Source organism: Desmodus rotundus, chromosome 2, assembly GCF_022682495.2.
Source record: "Desmodus rotundus isolate HL8 chromosome 2, HLdesRot8A.1, whole genome shotgun sequence".
NCBI classification, from domain to species: domain Eukaryota; kingdom Metazoa; phylum Chordata; class Mammalia; order Chiroptera; family Phyllostomidae; genus Desmodus; species Desmodus rotundus.
In genome coordinates, this window is record NC_071388.1 from 132,788,831 (window position 1) to 132,804,042 (window position 15,212).

Consider the following 15,212-nt stretch of genomic DNA (forward strand, 5'->3'; position numbering starts at 1 on the left):
AACTTTTCTTACACCATTTACATATTTTTTCTTCAGTCAGGTTCAAAATTAGGTACTCTTAATTAATTTATGGCAAAAAGTTCCTGTAAATAATTCAGTACTGTTATGATAATCATTTCCAGGAAAAGTGATAAAAACCATTAACAGGTGTTTTAGTTATCTGTCACCTTCGAGGGTTTTTTTTTTAAGATTTTATTTATTTATTTTTAGAGAGAGGGGAAGGGAAGGAGAAAGAGAGGGAGAGAAACATCAATGTGTGGTTGCCTCTCATTCACTGGTCCACTACTGGCAACCTGGCTCACAACCCAGACATGTGCCCTGGCCGGAAACAGAACCTGCAACCCTTTGGTTCATAGGCTGGAACTCAATCCACTGAGCAACACCAGCCAGGGTAGAGTTATTTTTTATATAGAAAGACATGACTGAATTTACCAATGTAATATTGCCTTCTCTCTTTCCTCATAAGAACTCTTCAGTAATCTATAATAAGCCAATTTATATTAGCTTAAAAATGGGAGGCAAATAAAATTGGGGTTAAATAAAAATGCAAAACTCCATAGAGTTAAGATTGAGAAATTCATAGGATAAAAACAATATATGGTTTTTGGAAATGTCAAAATAGGTTTCGGTTTACTTAAATGCACTAAATTGTATATTTTTTCTATGAGATGATAGTTATTCTTGTCTTCAGGTGAATTAATATTTACAAAAATATTACTGTAGCCCTGGACAGGTGGCTCAGTTGGTTGGAGCATCATCCTATACACCAAAAGGTTGTGGGTTTAATTTCAATCACAGTACACGCCTAAGTTGCAGGTTCGAACCCTGGTGGGGGCACTTATTGCAGGCAAATGGTTGATTTTTCTCTCTCACTTTGATATTACTTTCTCTCTCTCTCTCTCTCTCCCTTCCTCTGTCTCTCTAAAATCAATGAATAGATCCCTCAGGAGAGAATAAAAAAATAAAATAAATAAAAATGGTAGTGTAAAACTGTAGAGCCAATGAAGAAGTTGAGCGAGATTGTAATACTTGAGTCATTCCTCCTTTAGGCCCGCTATTTTGTCCTAAAGTCATGTGGAGAAGATAAAATCATAAAAGCCCATTCTATATTAAATATAGAAAGAAAGGTATAAAATACAGGACATACTAGGTAATAGCTATACATTTTGCAAACATTTTATTTCATGAAATAATAAAACAAATCATTCATTATTAGATTTTGAAACAGCTAAAACTGATAAATTTCTAGGAAAATATATGATAAATTATAAAAGAAATAAGTAATTGAAATAACTCATTAATTATAAAATTATTTGAAATGACAGATGCCTCACAAAATCTCCAAATGCTATATATTCATTGTACAATAAATTTTTGGAACAGGTTATTCCTAAATTAAATAAATTATATTTTTTTAAAGGAGGAGAAGCTATCTCCTTGTATCAAACTATATGGAGACAGTATAAAAAATTTAATTATGGGTACAATTTATTAATGAACAGAGTTATAAAAATTCTAGATGTAAAAATAATTAAACTAATCCAACAGCATATAAAAATAATATGATTTTAGGTGGAATTTGAATTATTTAATTCCAGAAAATCAATGAATGTCATTATCTATGTTAATGAACTAAAGTAAAACACAAACATATTATCACCTGGAGTGAAATGAAACATTGTTGATAGTGTACAATACCTTCTAATAACAAAAATAGACTTTCTTAGTGTCTAAACATAACATTTTTATTAAATAGAAAATGTTGAAATTCTATAGAAAATTCTATACCTAAAGAATATATTTTTTATTTATTTTTTTAAGGTTGAGAATAAGATGAGGACGTGCCCTGACTGGTGTAGCTCAGTGGATTGAGTGTGGGCTGTGAACCATAAGGGTCACCAGTTTGATTCCCAGTCAGGGCACATGCCTGGGTTGCGGGCCAGGTCCCCAATGTGGGCCACTTGAGAGCAACCACACATTGATGTTACTCTCCCTCTTTCTCCCTCCCTTTCCCTCTCTAAAAATAAGTAAAACCTTAAAAAAAAATGAGGACATTTCTTATTACCATCAATGTTCAGGGGATACTCAAGTTTCTAGCCAACTTTACAGACAAGAAAAAGAAGAGACATAAACATGAGAGAGAAAAATGTTTGGGTTTTGTTTTGCTTCCTTTTGCAAATTATATGATCTCTTACATAGAAAGCCTAAGGGAACACATTCTAAAAACTATTAAAATTAATATTGGAATTCAGCAATTTTGTGTGATTATAAAATCAAATCAAAACCAAAACCAATTATAACAGTTAATAAGAAATAGGATTCCATTTACCATAACAGCAAACATATGTTATATGAATTAATCTAACATTAAAAGCACACGGCCTTTGCAAGTAAACTTTTAAGCAGTGTTGGGTAGGTCAAAAGATATACCTGTCCATGAGTGATGTGACTGAATAATACAAAAATATAAATCTCATCAAAGCAATTAATAAATCCATTCAGCTTCATTCAAAATCCCAGCAGTGTTTTTTGTTTTTTGTTTTTTGGGGGGTTTTTAGGAACTTAACAATTGATTTAACAAAAAAAAATTATGAAAGCAATTTGGTCTACAGATGGTTAAAACCCCCATTGAAAATGACAAATATACATAATTTCCCTACCAGTATTATGTCACTAAGTCATTGTATTTAAAGTCTATAGGACAGAGAACAGACTGACCTCTGTCAGCCAGGTAGAGGTTTGGGGGTCTGGGTGAAAATGTGATAGGATTAAGCAAGCAAGCAAACAAACAGAAAACAAAAAACTCATAGACTCAGACAACAGTATGGTGATTACCAGAGGTATAGGGAGGTGGGGGGGAGACAGAAGAGGGTAAAAAGGAGATAAACAGTGATGGCAGGAAACTTGACTCTGCATGGTGAACACACAATACAATAAACAGACGAATTATTGTAGAATTGTACACCTTAACCCTATATAGTTTTATTAACCAATGTCACCACAATAAATTCAATAAAAATAAAATGAAATGTAGGAAATGGATTAGCCAAAGAATGTGTATGCAAGGACTATGGTAATGAACTAAGTGGGGGATTGCTGGAAGGAATGAGGGATGCCAGGTAGAGGGGGGCAAAGGGGGGAAGTTGGGACAACTGTAATAGCATAATCAATAAAATATATTACAAATAAAATAAAATAAAAGACTTAGGACAGATGCAGAAAACTATATAGTATATTGGATTAGAAGAGAAGCCCTGAAACAGGCTTGTATACTTAAGGAATTTTGATATACAGGCCGTTAAATGTGTAAAATATGCTGGGTGTAAGATGACTCAGTGCATGGAGAAAATTTCCTACAAACACCGTGTATACTAAGAATCTCCAAGTCCTCAACTAAGTGTGAAAGTACTAGGAGCTTCCCAGACCAGAAAAGGCTAAGGGAGTTCATCACCACCAAATCAGTATTACACAAAATGTTATAGGGTCTTTAAGAAGAAGCATAAAAATAAAATATATAAATAAAATGGCAATAAATATCTATCAATAATTTAATCTAAAAAATAAAATAAATGAACAAGCAGAACAGAAGCAGACTCATAGAGAAAACATTTTGACAGTTTCCAGATAGAAATGGTCTTGGAGGGGATGGGTAAAAGAGGCGAAGGAAATAAGAAGTACAAATTGAAATCACAGAGTAGTCATGAGGATGTAAAGCACAGCATATAGTCCACAATGCTATAATACTGTGCATGGTGTCGGATGGGTGCAGGATTTATCAGAATGACCATCAGTAAGTTATAGAATGACTACTCACTGGGTTGTACACCGGAAACTAATATAATATTGTATGTTGACTGTAACTGAAACATTTAGAAAATTTATTTTAAAAAAAGTGAATGTACTAAAGCTTAAAATATGAGGAGAATGCCTATGTGACAATAAGGGAAGTATCTGATATGAGTACAACTAAGGATTTTAATGTGTTGACACCAGGTAAAAAACTGGGAAAGCCTTTTGTGACATTTTAAATCTAACGAGGGATGATTTATATTTAAAATATAAAAGAACCCTTCAAATTAACAAAACAAACTTTTACATCATTATGGATTTAGTAAAATATATAAATATCAATTCATAAAAAGAGAAGCTAAAGTGGGTAAGGAGAATATAGAAATGATCCACATCACTAGAAAGAAATTGCAACTTATAATGACAATGAAATATATCTGGCAATCAAAAAGTCAATGACAAATAACAACTCTTCATGAGGACTGGGTAAACAGAAACACAATATATTATGCATGGAATATAAACTATCGAATTATTCTGAGAAAGAATATTTATCTCATGTATCCCATATCAAGCAACTTCAACATTGAATATACACCCCAGAGGAGTGTCTTGGAGAGGCAGACTGGATAAGAAAAGGGAGGGAATTAATATGCTGGGACAGAGTCATGAAACAGATATGCCTTAGACAAACGAAGCAAACCATCTGTGCACGCCATATATAGAAAGCTGTTCATGATAACAATGTGCATGTCCGAATAGCTAGATTCGACTTAGGTGTCCCTCCCCAGGAGAATCAATAAATGATATGTGGAATATGCATGGGCAGACCATAGAATATTACCCAGGAGAAATCCAGCCAAAATGTAGATCTTAAAAATGAAATCCAGAATAAAGAAAATTTAAGGAATGACACGAACTTCATAACAATACAACTTGGGTAAATGAAGAATGCATCCACATAAACACTATGCATAGATTTAAGAATATACATACTGATATATAATACTTGGTGGTATATAAATATAAATACTTATATATAAATATATAACATATTTATATATAAATAAGTTATATATTATATAATATAATGTTATATAAAATAAAATATATTTATATGTGAATAATATATTTAAATGCATTGTTATATAAATATAGTATTATGTAATAAACAAATATATGCAACGTATGCAATATATTATAATATATACTATGAACATATTATATATTATAAATACATATCATATAACATATAACACATGTTTATATATTAGAAATTAGAATGGATAGACTGGATATCCATGCAGGAAAACCCAAGTGACTGCAATAGGAAAACTAGAGGGAACAATAGAACAAAATTAAAAATCAGAACAGAGAAGGGCTTTGTATGAGCAGATGGCATAACCTACAGAGACATTTTTTTTTCTAATTACTTGTATTGATGTCATCTGGATACTTAGGGGAGTACCTGGAACATAATAGGTGCTTAATAAATATGACTAAATAAGGATTATAATAAAATAAGTTTTGGGTGGCAAAGATCCTACAAAGGAATAATTAAAAACATATTTTTTGTTTTAATGTTACTTGTATTAATATTTAAAGCATGGTAATAAAAAATTAACACATCCAAATATGTTTTGGGAGGGGCTAGTCTACTGATACCACCATCCATTTTTGTGTTAGGATCAATTGTTTTAATTAATTCAGGGCCACAAAATCTATATCTAATGCTTAACTAAATTTTCTTATTTATTCTCACAGTTTTTCAGTGTGTTCTCTTGGGTTTTCTTGGTGTATATTCACTTTCTCTACAAATGAAACTTTTGTCTTAATCATTCCATGTCTCTTTGTCAGAATATTAATTGCAATAGTAGGAGTTTTTGTTTGTTTGTTTGTTTGGTTGGTTGGTAGTTCACAATTAAATTGTCACTATTTTTTTTATATCTTACTTATGATGTTAGTTTTGACATTAAACATGACAAAGAAGTATACTATTACTAAATCTGAAAGGTTTTTTTAGAATTAGAAACTAGTTCCATTTTGTTTTTGCTTTTTAAAAATATTTTTCTTTGTTCTGTTTTTAAATTTTATTTCTACTGCCCCATCTTCTCTCTCTGAGAAAATACATGTTGACAATTTAAAACATCTCACACTAACCAATATTTGAAACGTGTTATAAAATGACAAAAAGAAAATTAGAATTATACATAAAAAAATAAATGAAGTCAGGCCAAACTTATGGCTTATGATAAATATGGCCATTTAACAGGTAAAATGAAAAATTAAAGGTCCAATATATAAATAGAGTTCACAGATACTGCAAAGTCCCTACTTTTATTTGAAAGTCAATTTAATAATTTCAGAGCCACACCAAAACTTTTACAGTCATATCCTAATATTTCAAGTTCTATCCTGGAAATGCATGCCAATTACAAGATTTCTATTTATACCTTTAAATCTAAGAAATTATAGTTAAATGATGGCCAAGAATCTAGCTGCTGATGGTGTAAATTTAGTGTAAGAGAAGGTTGTACATGCTTTTTGGAAGAAAACAAAACCTTTGCTAACACCATTCCCCAAATTTGCTTGGTACAATGTGCACTTCCAATAGCAAAACCCATCAACAGATCAAGTACTTACTACATGTTTAGTTCCTGAGTTTACTTAATGTCAAAACTGGATGATCCCTTCAATTTAGTTAAAAGGTCAAATGAGTTTAACTAATCATTTTTTCTATTGAATTAGTTGCTCTCTATGCAAGGATCATCAACCCACTGTCCCTCTGGCCATAGAGGCCGTTTTCTTTTCATGGCTCTGAGTTTAAAAAATGAAAAAGGGGCATTACGTTGCAAAACAAAATATATATATATCCTAGCTGATTTATAGCCTGTCACAGAGTAAAGACCACATTCCAAGATTCTTTTGTGGTCTTGTGCTTTGTAACATGGATAGCATTCTGAAAAGTTTTTATTTTTAATAAAATAATTATTAAAGCATCCATTATCCATAATCTTAAACATTTGGGGTTTGCTTTGATTTCTTTTTTAATTAAAACCCCCTTTTCACTTTCAATATATGATCAATTTTAAGATAGTATAATATCCTATACTGTAACATATATATTAATACATACATATATAGTATATATATATATATATATATATATATATGTGTGTGTATATATATATATGGATATTGTGTGTGTTTTGCTCTGGCATAAATTATGTATGTGTATGTAGGTTAAACTAGTCCTCAAAATTATCATTCCAGGGACAGTTTAATAGGGAAAAATAGATTAACCAGCAACTCACTAAGAGGCATCCACTGCATATTTGTCCCTCTAGTCCCCAAATATTCACCCAGAGTAATGAGAATTTCCTGAAGCATGCAGTTATTCTATTTGATGAGTTTGGAATTCTTTTGTTCTCTTTAATAAATCAAAGGAATCCTAAAGATGCTGACATTAAACATACTGATGGGAATTATGATCATATGTCAGAAAAATATATGCTCTTTGAGCTCTGTAAGAAGCTGACAGCATTCCCATAAAATATTAAGTACTCACAATAAAAATCCCTTCACAAGGAGTGAGAGGTTAGTAGAATGAATCTGGAAGCCCTTGACAATGAATTCTGATTAACTGATTGACTTGAATTCCCTTGTTCTAGCTGGACAAAGAAGTATGTAAGTCAACAGCATATATTCATTTGCCCAATGTTTAAAATATAAAAAATGTGAAAGTCCTTCTTTCAAAGGACTATGTGAATAATAAGTTGGAACTCTCTACTCTACTTACCTTCTCCTCCACAGCCCCCCAAAGTCAAGAGGTTGCTCACCCTGGCGACCACAACTCCCTTAGATATGTACAACACATCCCCACCTTTCCCCAAGTACAGTTTGTGTATCTTTCACAAATGCTACTTTCTATAGGCTACATACTTAAAATAGGTGTACACAGGAACATTCATATTAGGCTGTATTCTATAGCTGTCCCTCTACATAAGAAATGTAGATAACTGTGTGAAAATATACCAGTTTGAAAAATCAAAAAGCAGCTTGAAATGTAACATATTAGCAGTGCACAAATAAAATTACCTCTCCCCAAAAATATGTATACCAAATTAAGCAGTGAAAACATCAGATGGGCATTTGAATAACCTTACTTAGATATCTGGAAAGGCAGTAAATCAGTTCCAATTGGACAGGACTTTATTAGTTTCAGTTTTACCTTTAGTTTTCCAATGAATATCCAAAGAGTAGCAATAAGGAGTTTGTACCAATACCTAAGCACATTTTACCAGGGTTAGACCAGTTATTGCCAGGTAGCCATACCTACATAAAAAGCAACATGCCCCTGTAAATATACTCTAAAATATGGTAGTTTTTCCTGACTAACGATTCCTCTCACGAGAGTGGGACTGAGTATGTTGGGTAGATTTGTCCAAGTTGACAGCATATGATGTTTGCTTTCAAAGCCACATCCCTAAAACTCATTTTGTATCCCACCCCAACACCCTTGATGAACTAGCCACAATTCTATCGAGAAGGAATGCCCTCAAAATTCTCATTTTCACTTCTCCCAATTGAACAAAACATCAATAATTAACCTTTTAAAACTGGGTACTGGAAAAGGTAGTTATGATAGATTAAGTGGACAACAGTGTGACAAGATACATTGATTTTCAGTGAATTCAACTTCAAAATCTAATCAAACTATGCAATTTTTATTAGGTGATTTCTTATCACAAAAAGCTGATCTTTTGTTAACTATAAAATACATTATCTTTATATCCTGAAACCCGGGAAGTTATTGATGTTGCATGTCTTGAAATAAATATTCTTCAGGTGTTTATGCAACATTTATTGAAAAGTTAGGGGAATTTTTAATTTTTAAATTATTTTTTAAAATATTTTATTTATTTATTTTAGAGAGGGGAAAGGAGGGAGAGAGAGCGAGAAAAACATTAGTGTGTGGTTGCCTCTCATGTGCCCCTTGTTGAGGACCTGGCCTGCAACCCAGGCATGTGCCCTGATTGTGAATTGAACCGGTGACACTTTGGTTCACAGGCTGGCACTCAATCCACTAAGCCACACCAGACAGGGCTAATTTTTAAATTATTTTTGATAGTGAAAATTATATATGTATATACAATGCTTAAAGATATGTTTTGACATAAGGCAGGAAAACAGGTAGAGTAGTTAAGATAATTTTGCAATAAAAAATAGTTTGCAGTATCTAAAAATATAAATTTTTAAAATATAACATAATGATTATCGTATAATATTAAATTATACTAGGTCATTTTAGTTCTAAAGAAAGAAACAAATAGTTTAATGAATCAGAAGAGAAGTGAGACAAGGTTCAGCTGCATATATGAAAATTAACATATAATAAAGGGGAAATTTTAGATCATTTGGGAAAATATTGATTATTCCATACAGAGTATTGTTTTCACTAGTCAGCTAGTCATTCATTTAAAAACATAAATAAACCTGAACCACACAAAAATAAATTATAAATGAGTCACATATTTTATTTAAACATAAAAATTGAAACTTTAAAAGAAACTGAAACATACTATTTTTAAAAATTTACAGCAGAAAGGGGCATTCTATGTATTATTTAAAAAAACAGTCAATGATGAATACATCATTGCTATATAGGAAGACTGAGTACATATTTGTTTAATAACTAGATGGACTTATTATTTTAATTCCAAACTAAGCAGTCTAGAACTATTCTATTACAGCCAATATAAATAGTAAAATAAAACAAAAAATAAAAGGAATAATTGTAGGCTGATTCCATAAAAACAACATGCATCAAAAGTGTATCAATATCTTTGCTACTGGTTAGCACGTATCCAAAGAACAAATTAAAAAAAAATAAACTCATAGATTTAAAATGCATAGATTCTGCCCTGGCTGGTGGGGCTAGGTGGATTGAACGCCAGCCTGGGAACCAAAGGGTTGCCGGTTCCATTCCCAGGCAATGCACATGCCTGGGTTGTAGGCCAGGTCCCCAGTTGGGAGGCACACAAGAGACAACCACACATTGATGTTACTCTCCCTCTCTTTCTGCCTCCCTTCACCTCTTTCTAAAAATAATACTTAAAATCTTTAAAAAACTAAAAATACAAAATACATTGATTCTACATAGATTTTTCTTCAAATCCTAGCAGTAAGACCTATAAATATTGAGAGAGGATGGTACCTTGCAATACCTGGGATACTCAGAATGTATTTACCTTGCAAATAGTGTTTTTGAAAACCTGACTTTTGTTACCACTTCAAAATATAATAGTTATCAAGGATCATGGAATATAAAAGAAAAATGAAATGCACCTTAACTGTTAATACTGAATTTCAATTTTGCCTGTTTAGTTTCAGTTAGTGTTTTGTCAGTTTGTACAGATGCATGTTTTGTATATTCTCAAATACTCTACATGGAAAACAATTATTTTCCCTGCTATTAGTTAAACATTTAAAGTATGTATACATGTTTCAAAGTCTCAGTATAGTTACCAAAGCCAAGAAAAAAAATTCTCACAAAATTGTACATCAACACAAACTGTATGAATCCATCATAGTTGAGTGTCAATGGGTTTCTTATTTAGACTGAAATTTTTTGCCACATGTGAAAAATCAATGAGGAGTTATGCCCTTATCAAATGAACTCATAAAAATTAATGAGGATGTTAGTATAAAAAGACATCTCTTGTCAGGTAAATATACAAGTTTAATAGTGAACACATATAGAAGAGAACATTATCTAACAGGTATAAAATGTAAAAATATTTTGAATATATATGTGTGTAAAGAAATATACATATCCATATATATCCATATATGTGGATACATATATACACATCCATATATATGTATATCTGTATTATCTATCTATCATCTATCTCCATAATATCATATGGCTTGAACATTCCAGAACTCAAAGCCATGGAGCAGTACATGTTTGCAAGGATTAAGACAGCTGCTATGATTATTGTAATTTAAAAATGGCCAGGATATTTATAGGATAGTACAAGGAAATGAAATTCATTATCCTGCAAAGTATGCAACAAACCATTAAACACAGTAATGAAATCAATTGGCACAAAAAATGCAATTATGTTACATTTATGTAAACCCTTCAATGAACTAATTTCTAAATATCAATCATAACTGCTACTCATCATATAAACATCAAAGAAGCACTTATATTTTTAAATGCATCAAGTTCCTACTATCTCACAAAGAGGAACATATTAAATCAGGACATTGTCAAATTGTGTCTGGTAATCTCTAATTATCCAAATCTCAACTCATTTTTGTATAACAAAAGTGAAGAAAATAAGCAATTGCCATTTCATCAGAACAGGGTATTATGCCATCTTGTTAAAATGTGACAGTTTATTTCTAATTAACATCTGATTAGGTTGCATTTCAAAATTTTTCTAACACCACACATAACTAACTTGTAAGCAATCAAGGCATTAGATGAAAATTAAAAGCAGGCATATCATCAAGTGTTGATGATCTACACCTGCGTTACACATCTGTTGAAGTTCAATTTGCAGGAAAGATAAACTAAATCCATTGTTTATAACTTCAGAGTATTAACAGAATATGCTCTTTATTATAAGCCCTTAAAAATAAGGATCCCATAATATTATAAGTAGGTAAATTGAAAAGGGAAGACCTAAAAGTAAACAAATATATTAAAAACTAGATATATATTATTTATAAACAAAATTAATTATAAGTGATATCTGATATCAACCTGCACCAAAACCTTGCCCATGTGGATGTAAATCCAATACAACCAACAATGGCCTTCACAACACACCAGAGCTCAACCCGAAGTACCACAGAAGGGGTGTATTCAATAAAGGATCCATAAGACACCAGACCCTGCTCAGAGCAACTTTGCCTTGAGAGGCAGTCCATGCATAGAAACTCATACAGAGTGCTCAAGGTCTATCTTTATAGTCACCCAATCTGAAGATTAACTCTGCCCATGAGTGGCCAACACCATTCAAGAATCAATTACAATAGAAGGGCACACATAACTGATGCAAGAAACATTCCTGGAGTGCCTAGCTCAGGTGACCTGGAAGATTGTGCCACTGAATCCCACAAGACATCTACATTATAAAGCCATCATAACAAGTTTAGGGGTCATAGTAGATCTACCTAAAACATGAAACAAACACAAAAAGGCAGACAAAATGAGAATACAAAGAAATATGCCCCAGATGAAAGAATAAGACAAATTCCCATAAAAAGAATTAAATGAAATAGAAGGAACCAAGGTATCAGAGTCAGACTTTAAAGCAATGGTTATAAGGATGCTCAAGTACCTTAGGGGAAAAATGAATTATCTCAGTGAGAACATAAACAAAGAGACAGTAAGCATTAAAAAAAAGACAGAGGAATCATAAAATAAAGAACCAGTCAGAAATGAAGAATACAATATCAGAGATGAAGAATAAAGTAGAAGAAATCCGAGGTTAGATGAAGCAAAGGATCAAATCAGCAATTTATAAGACAAGATACAAGAAAAACCCAAGCATAGCAACAAAAAGAAAAATTAAAATGAGGAAAGTGAAGGAGCCTCTGGGATGACATAAAGTATAATGACCTGCACATCATAGGGGTGTCAGAAGAAGAGAGTGAACAAGGGATGATAATTTGTTTGAAAGAAATAATGGCTGAAAATGTCATTAACCTGGTGAAGGAAAGAGACACATAAGCACGGACAGTCCAAAACAAAATAAAGCCAAAGAGGCCCACATCAAGACACTCATATTTAAAATGGCAAAGGTTAAAAATAAAGAGAGAATCTTTAGAGCAGCAAGTTAGTTACCTACAGGAGAATTCCTATAAGGCTATAATCTGACTTCTCAACTGAAAAACTTGAGGCTAGAAGGGACTGGCATGAAATATTCAAAGTGATGAAACTAAAGGACCTACAAGCAAGTATACTCTATCCAGCCAGGGTATCTTTTAAAATTGAAAGTGAAATAAAAGCTATAAAAATAAAAACAAAATAAAAATAAAAACTAAAGGAACCTGTTACCCCCAAACCTGTATTACAAAAAATGTTGAAGGACCTGCTTGAAGAAGAAGAAAAGAAGAAGACGAAGAAGACGAAGAAGACGAAGAAGACGAAGAAGAAGAAGAAGACGAAGAAGACGAAGAAGAAGACGAAGAAGAAGAAGAAGAAGAAGAAGAAGAAGAAGAAGAAGAAGAAGGGAAGAAGAAGAAGAATAGAGAAGGAAAGGAACATAGATATAAGGAATAAAATGACAATAAATAAGTATCTATCAATAATAAAATTACATTTAAATAGATTAAAAACAGTCAAAAGATATAGGGTAGCTGAATGGATAAGAAAACATCACCCGTATTGTGAACAAAAGTTACATACAGACTCTAAGTGAAGGGATAAAAAAGATAGCCCATGAAAACAGAAATAAATAAACAAACAAAAACCTGGATTAGCAAAAAAAAAAAAAGAAAAAGAAAGAAAGAAAGAAAGAAAGAAAGAAAGAAAGAAAGAAAGAAAGAAAGAAAGAAAGAAAGACATTACATATACTAAAGGCATTGATCCAAAAATAGGAAATAACTCTTGTAAACATATATGCACCAAATATAGAAGCACATAAATATTTAAAGACAACCTTGATGGACATAAAGGAAGAAAGAAACAGTAATACAGTCATAGAGATTTTAACACCCATTGACATCAATGAATAGATCTTATAGATAGAATATCAAAAAAGGCAACAGTGACCTAAAATCACATTCTGTACCAGATGGATTTAACTGATATTTACAGAACATTTCATCCCATAGCATCAGAATATACATTATTTTCAAGTGCACATGGAACATTCAATAAGATAGAACACATATTAGGGCACAATACTTTCTGTCTTGTAATTCAAGAAGACATAAATTATATCAAGGATCTTCTCTGAGCACAATGGTATGAAACCAGAAATCAATTACAATTAAAAAAAAAAAACCCTAAAAACATACAACACAAGGAGGCAAATGACATTTTATTAAATAATAAATGAGTCAACAATGAAGTCAAAAAGGAAATCAAAACTTACCTTGAGACAAATAAAAATGAACACACAACATCCCAAAATCTTTGGAACACAGTAAAAGAAGCCCTAAGTGGGAAATTCACAGCATTACAGGCCTACCTCAAGAAGCAAGAACAATCTCAAATAAACAATCCAACCCTACATCCAACAGACCTAGAAAAAGAACAACAAGAAAAGTCCAGAGTAAGTAGAAGGAAGAAAATAATAACAATCAGAGTTGAAAAAGTGATATAGAGACTAAAAAACAATACAAAAGATCAATGAAATCAAGAGCTGGTAGTTTGAAAAGATAAACCTTTAACCAGACTCATCAAGAAAAAAGAGAGAGGGCCCAAATAAATAAAATCAGAAATGAAATAGGAAAAATAACAACTGACACCAAAGAGATACAAAGGATTGTAAGAACATATAATGAACAAATATATGTCAACAATTTGGATAACCTGGAATAAATGAGTAAATTCTTAGAAATATAAAGTCTCCCAAAACTGAATTGAGAATAAGCAGAAAATAGGAATAGACAAGTGACAACTAATGAAATCAAAGCAGTAAACAAATTCTCCCAACAACACCAAAAAAAGTCCTGGATCCGATGTCTTTACATAGGCAAATTTTGCCAAACATTCAAAGACCTAATACTTATCCATCTCAAACTATCCCAAAAAATTCAAGCAGAGGGAAGACTTCCAAACTCATTTTATGAGGCCAGCATTACCTTGGTTCCAAAACTATAAAGACTACAAAGAATGAAAGTTATAGGTCAATATCCCTGATGAACATAGATGCTAAAATCCTAAACAAAATATAACCAAACTGTATCCAGCAATACTTTAAAAAGACCATACACCATGATCAAGTGGTATTTATTCCAGAGATGCAAGGTTGGTATAATATTTGTAAATCAAAAAACATAATATACCACATAAACAAAATGAAGGCTAAAAATCACATGATCAAATCAATAGATTTAAAAAATTGATAAAAGCCAGCAACCACTTATGATAAAACTCTCAGCCAAGTAGGAATAGAGGAACATACCTCAATATAACAAAAGCCATATATGACAAAGCTACTGCCACCATCATACTCAATGGACAAAAACTAAGCCGTCATTTCATATGGTCTTTCCCAGTCTTGTGAACCATATTCTTCCAACTTCTATTCAGACTGCCAGAGATTTAAGCAGTACTCTACACGTCTTCACCCAAACACTAAATCTTAAATATCCTATTTCCTTTTTTATCCATTTTATGACCAGAGGAGGAAGTTTGGGTAACTATAATGTTAAGAGTTGCTTGAAAAATC

At 32.0% G+C, this 15,212-nt stretch overlaps 1 protein-coding gene across 1 annotated transcript in view; it reads right to left on the reverse strand.

Annotated features, from left to right (window-relative positions):
• LRP1B (LDL receptor related protein 1B) overlaps positions 1–15,212 on the reverse strand; it is a 1,720,016-nt gene that overhangs the window by 1,443,128 nt on the left and 261,676 nt on the right. The gene's annotated exons all lie outside the window — the stretch shown is intronic.